The 6,000-nt window shown below is 50.7% G+C and overlaps 1 protein-coding gene across 1 annotated transcript in view; it reads left to right on the top strand.

The window, feature by feature from the left end:
- The window catches only part of FAM136A (family with sequence similarity 136 member A), a 98,889-nt gene extending 98,263 nt beyond the window's left edge, over nucleotides 1–626 (top strand). The window contains exon 4 of the transcript XR_010068490.1: nucleotides 613–626. The gene's annotated coding sequence lies outside the window, so the exon portion shown is untranslated. The remainder of the gene's footprint in view (nucleotides 1–612) is intronic.
- Nucleotides 627–6,000: the final 5,374 nt, after the last annotated feature.

A 6,000-nucleotide genomic window follows, 5' to 3' on the forward strand; every position in this document is an offset into this window, starting at 1 on the left:
ACAAACTGAAGACGGCTCTTCCTTCTGGAAAGTATCTGGCTGGCTGGATTCCCACCTAAGGGCCAAGGCCCTGCTTCCTCCCACTCTCTTGTCAGCTCACCAGGGCAGGAGAGCCATGTCATCAGTGGGCTGATCTGGTTGGCGGGATGTTGCTTGGGACTTACAAATAAATAAACGCAGGAAACCAAAACCTGCTTATGTATCATTATCCCTTCAAGAGGAAACACCTTAGTGAATCATGGCTGGCTCAGTGCCTCACAGGTCCTTCTCTCAAAAAAGAAAGGGAAATCAGCCGCACACCACGCAGTGAAAAATAGATGCAATCTTGCTCCTGATCACAACTGGCCAAACCAGCTGTCCCAGCCTCCCTCCCAGCTCTCATAAATATTGACACCTGCCTGACAGGTGAGAGAGAAGCAAGATCTGTACAAAAAGTCTGAAGCTGGGAATCCCAGCCCAAGGCAGGGCGTGCCGCCTTCCGTACCAGCTTCTCTCCCCACCGCGCAGCCCTGCAAATGTCCTTTGAGGTTAGCGACCAGGGCCCCCCAGAAGCTCCAGGAAGGGTTGTGTCTGTCTCTTCTCCTGCCAAGGAACAGGGCCAGATCATTTAAGGAGCTGACGGTGGGTCATCGCTAGCTCTGGAGGTTGCCGTTGCCTGATCCCCAAGCCTGCGATGTTTTAGGAAGGAAACCAAGGGCTTACTTACACATCATGTCCCCTTCCCACTCCATTATCCTGATCTTTGGCCACAGTCGGGGAGCTAACATTTAAGAGGCTGTGGCTTGTTCACAGTTTCTGCTCGCACCTTCTGAAGGTCCCAGCTACAAAGCCCGGCTGAAAAGCTGACCCCTATGACTGCAGCTATTCGTCTGCCTCACTCTGGCAGCCTCTTTGACACAGACTGCTGGAGCAGGGCACGGACTGTGCGTGTTGCAGTTCCTTTTTGTTGATCGTGTCCCAGAGACAGCAGAATAAGTCAGTCCTACCAGCCAAGGATCCTGACAAAGTGCAACCCCTGTGCCTGCTCAGTTCCAGAGGGAGGGTTGGAAGCCGGGCTTTTCTAAGGAAGGGTGTGCCCCCACCTGAAGGAGAACCCACCCAAATAACTGAAATGGTCAGACGGATCTTCCAGGCATTAACGTTATTCTGTGACCTAGACTGCAAGAGTTACTTTGGGTTTTCCCAGACAATCCTGTTTCCTGGGCCCCTGATTTCAAGGGACAACAGACTGTGGAGAAAAATGACATTGGGGTGGGATCAGGGGGAAGACCTGTTCCACCTCCGGGACTCTTGAGGCTGTTGGGGAGAGCAGCTCCTGCCCTGATGCTGGCTTTGCTGGATGTCTTCAGGCAGGGGGTGGACAGCCATTTGGGTGATGCTTTAATTTCTTGCTTTGGGAGACTTGAGGATGCTGGGCTTTGGAGCTGAGTTGTTGGAGCTGAGTCCAGTGAGAGAATGAGGGAGTGGGAGGAAGAGATGACCAGGAAGAGTCTTGTTGGCAGGACAAGAACCAATGCAGAGATGTCAGGGTGCCAACCAGCCATGCCACACATGCCATCGGCTAACCAGCATCAGGGTCTTTAAAAACCACATTTCGTCACCAGCCTGACGTTCCGGGCCTTGCTTGCTGACCCCAACCAGAGGGGGGGAATAGGCAGGGTTTGCGGTTGGGAGTGGGATCCCAAGAAGAAGTGAGTGGGCATGGAGGGACGGGGCCCCACGGGGGCTGCCAGCATAGACGAAGGGAGATGGGAGATGTCTCTGAGCAGGCCGGAAGTGACCGATGGGGAGTGGGGCTCTTCCGTGGACTTCAGCATCAACTCACAGGGCAGGTACTCACAGGTAAGATCACCTGGCTTCGCTTCCTGCCTGAGATGAAAATCTCACCCTCCTTGAGGCCATCCCAGCCATTTGATTTTGGAAGGTGACACATGGTTGCTGCACAAACAGGCATCACAAAGGTGTGAATCACTTCCGGAACACTTGCTGGAAGACTTCACAGCCCCCCAGGCCAAGAGCTGCTGACTCTTCCCCTCTTGAGCTGCCATGCAGCTATGGAGCAGGCTCAGGTGTTTCCTCTCCATCTCACCCAGTCTCCTCTCTCTTCGTAGTCTGGTGGGGTTATTCCTCTCCTGAAGGTGAGCTGAGGCTCAGAATGACTCCCCTGAAGCATCACTTAAGCAGATGAGGAAGGAACTAGAGCCTTAGCACTCAGCAGTCTTGTAGAGAAGGACACACACCCTAGTTAGGGGTCAGAGGGCTCCTTAGGGTTAGACCAAGATGGCCACCACTTGCAAGAGGGAGTGGATCTGTTCTAGTCAGCCCCACCAGGAAGACCAGACCAAGAAATCTCCAGAGAAAGGCTAAAACTATCTTCATTGAGATGGGCTGTAAGAACCGAATCTTGCAAGTCTTATTGTGCTGGACCTCCTCCTCCTCCTTATACCCAGGTGAACCAGGGAAATGTCTATCTGAGCTGCTTCCAAATGTTACTTCATTTCTCTGGACTTAAAATACGTTTTGGCAACAGATCCTGCATATCTCTGTCAAGGACCTCTTCCTTACTCTTTACAGTTCTCTGTTGTAACAGGAAGTGGGACAAGGATCGCCTTGCTGGAATTAAAGGAGGTTCAGACTGAACATTAGGGGAATTTCCTGGTGGCACAAGCTATTAAGCAGAGGAACGGTATGCAGAAGATGGTGGTGGGCTTCTCCTTACTGGAGGTTTCCAGATTTGGGGAAGGGGCTGGACACTTGGGGATAGTTCAGCGCTTTTGCACTTCCATCAGCATGATGAAAACAGCACCAGGGCACCGTGCCACAGGCTCTGCCCCTTTTAGGCATGTGTTTGAAGTGACACATGTAGGGTATGGATGTTTGCATCAGTCCGACCCCATTCTTAACCCTCCATGGACACCGCTGGTTTAGTGGATTTCTGCCCTGAGCATGACGCTGAATTAGATGACGTATGGGTCCTTCCGACCCATATAGTCTGTGATTCCATGCTTATAGGAAGAAACAGCACCTCTGAACGTGGGCTGAAGGTCCTTCTTCTCATTACTTAGCAATCACAGCTAGTTGGTACCTCTATGGAATTAAGTAACAGAGTTATCACATCTCCAGCCATCGGAAGTTCCTCCAGCTGCATGCTGTATAGTCACAGCTATACATCCTTGGGCCTTTGTGAATCCTGGAAGCAGATGGTTCATTGAACTCTCCATACTGCCCCACACATATGTGCACACTTTTTCTCCTATGTGGTCTTTTGTCCAGCAAGGTCCAAGAAGCAAGAATGTGGGTGGAAAGAAAACCTGTAACGGTGGAATAATTCTTAGGATTATTTTAATGGAATTATTTCACTGCCTTAATGATCCCTTTGAGCCTTTCTGGCAGGGAATCACCCTCTGGAGGGGGCAGGGTCCTGGGCCAATTCCCCCAAAGGAAACTCCTTCTGCTGTGGCTTTAAGGACCAAGACCACTGAGAGGAATCTGCTCATTTATTAGCACCCCAATCTGTTTGCTTGTCTAGAAGAGTTTATGAAACCTGCCTGGGGTCCTGAGGCCTTCTGGAAAATGAATATCATGCTGGAATGAGTTGTTTGACCATCCAACAACCTGGCTGTGGTTTAATTAAATTGCTGAATTAAAAAGAGCTAAGAAAAGACAAGGAGGGGAACGTGGCAAGTCACCAGGCGGCCCTGGATGAGGAAAGGGGGTTCCTGGGCTAAGCTACTGAACTGGCTTGGCACACAGGGCGTCGTTCCTACCACAGGTCAGTTGAGGGGGGACATTGTGTGCTTCTAACTCCTCCCCTCCCTGCATAGGCTGCCACCCCAATGTGTCCCTGGCTGGACCCCCTGACCATCAGGCGGGTTTCCAGCAACCTCTGGAGCTGCCAACCTGCAGGAAAGCTAAATCCAGGCTCCCCGCTTGATCCTGCCAGCCCTCCCTCCGCTGCCAGCACCTCTTATTCAGATGGTTTTCTGGGAAGGAAACTGGGAGTGAATGACCCTTAGATGCGCACCTGTCTCTCTGGGTGCACCTTGGCGCCCGTGTGCGGCTGCTCACAGCAGGGAGCGCTTCCAGCTGCCGTCTCACCCTAGGAAAAGGCAGAACGGCCTCCCCAACCTGGCCAGGCTGGCTGGCTGGGGGCGACAGGCATTGGGGTCTAACATGTGTGAAAGGGGCTGGGGTGGAGAAGGACAAGGCAAAGCATTACACAGGCTTAGCTTTAGCAGTAGCAGCAGGGGAGGAGTAGGGAAACTTACTATGTGTGTAAATTATTTATTGGTCTGTAAAAATAGATGAATGATTTTCCTAACAGTAAAATAATGAATGCTCCCCACTCCAACCACATGGAGCTAATTCAGAGGGTGGACTTTTTCCACTTAGCCCCAGAATTATTCTAGGGACTTTTGCCATGAATGAGCTTTTTAAAAGAAAGCGCTACAGTCCTAGAGGATCTCTCTCGGGGTCTCCTAGCCACGATGGCAAACAAGCCCCCATATTTAATGTAACTCTGAGGGTACGGCTCAACAAATGGGCCAAAGGGCCAGACCATCCAGCAGGGCTGGCACCATGACCACCCACAATTGCTCTGTGGCCCCAGTTTTGTACCAGGGCACATGAAAATACAGTATTATCCGAGCTGCAGAGGAGGCATCAAAGTCAAGGGCTGCATGCAAAAAAGGAGGGGGCTCCAATCACACAGGCGGGCCGCTATTTTGACTTTTTAACACCCCCACCCACAGATGCCCCTGTGAGTTGGTATTTATATCAAGTGTAGGGAGATCCACTGCCTGAGATTCCCAGCTATGCAGAGAGGGGTGAAGGAAAGAAGAATTCTGCAGAGAATGAGATTAAAGGGTGCCATGGGGGGCCCTTTGAACTGATGTTGACTGGACCCAGTCATGTCATCCCAGAAGGTTTGATTTTCTGGCACCAAAGCACTACGAGGATCCCCAAGGTCTGCTCAACCAAGCATAGGTCGTTTGGAGGTTCAGCTGCATAAGTCCCATCCTCAAGACCTGGTGTCCCTGGCCTTCTGAGAGAGTTTGGAGCAGGAGAACCAACCCTGCTCTTGAAGACCCTGTCGGAGCCATTGCCTCTGCGTGCCTGGGCCTGTCCTCCGAGCACTTCTCTGCAGAGATCCCATTCCCAGAGCAGAGCAGGCTCCTGGCATCCCCCCCAGTCTGGTCTGAAGCTGGGTGGACGACATCGGAGGTTCAGCCGAGGACAGTGCTCCAGCTGGGAGAGGCTGTCAACCCCTGGGTCAAGAAGCTGCAATGGTGGACTTCTCGGACAGCTGACCCCAGCGCTGCCCAACCCCAGCAGTGGAGCCAAGTTGCCTCAGGAGAGAGGGCATCATCATGAACAAGGATGGAACATTATGGAAGGCGTTTTGAGGGATGTTCATCTATGTAAATAATACTCAACCAGCCAGTAGAACAAGGTGGGGGGAGAACTGATAATGGAGTCCGGGCCTGTAGCTCTAAATCTGGGTTAGAATTATGCCTACAGTGACCATGTTTTCTTGGAAAAAATAAATGGCCAACCTGAAAAAGGGGCAAATCTGGAAGAGGTTCATAAGGATAAAATTTTTAAATTGTTTATGTTTATAACCGTGCTCTGCAAAGGAAAATTCAGGAGAAAAGTAAATTCACCCTAACCAAGAAAAACTACAAAAAATGCACATTCTAATAAAAACCTCTGAAATAGAACTCAATACGTACATTTATTTTAAAAAGACAATTTCCATAGTTTTCACATGAATGCGAAAGGCTGTGCATTAAGGGGTACTATGTGTACGGTAAAAGTGAAATGACCAAAAGAAAGGACAGAAGTGAATTTTCAAAAAATAAATACATCTAAAGGGCTTTCTGAAATGAAGGACTGTCCCTTCTAAGAAAGGGTGTCTGGCCATTGTAATTATGCCCAACCAACCAACCCTCTGAGCGCCTTACCCAGGAGCCCAGTTCACGGGACAGGCTGAGCCAATGG

The sequence above is a fragment of the Candoia aspera genome, chromosome 9 (assembly GCF_035149785.1).
Source record: "Candoia aspera isolate rCanAsp1 chromosome 9, rCanAsp1.hap2, whole genome shotgun sequence".
Taxonomy (NCBI): Eukaryota; Metazoa; Chordata; class Lepidosauria; order Squamata; family Boidae; genus Candoia; species Candoia aspera.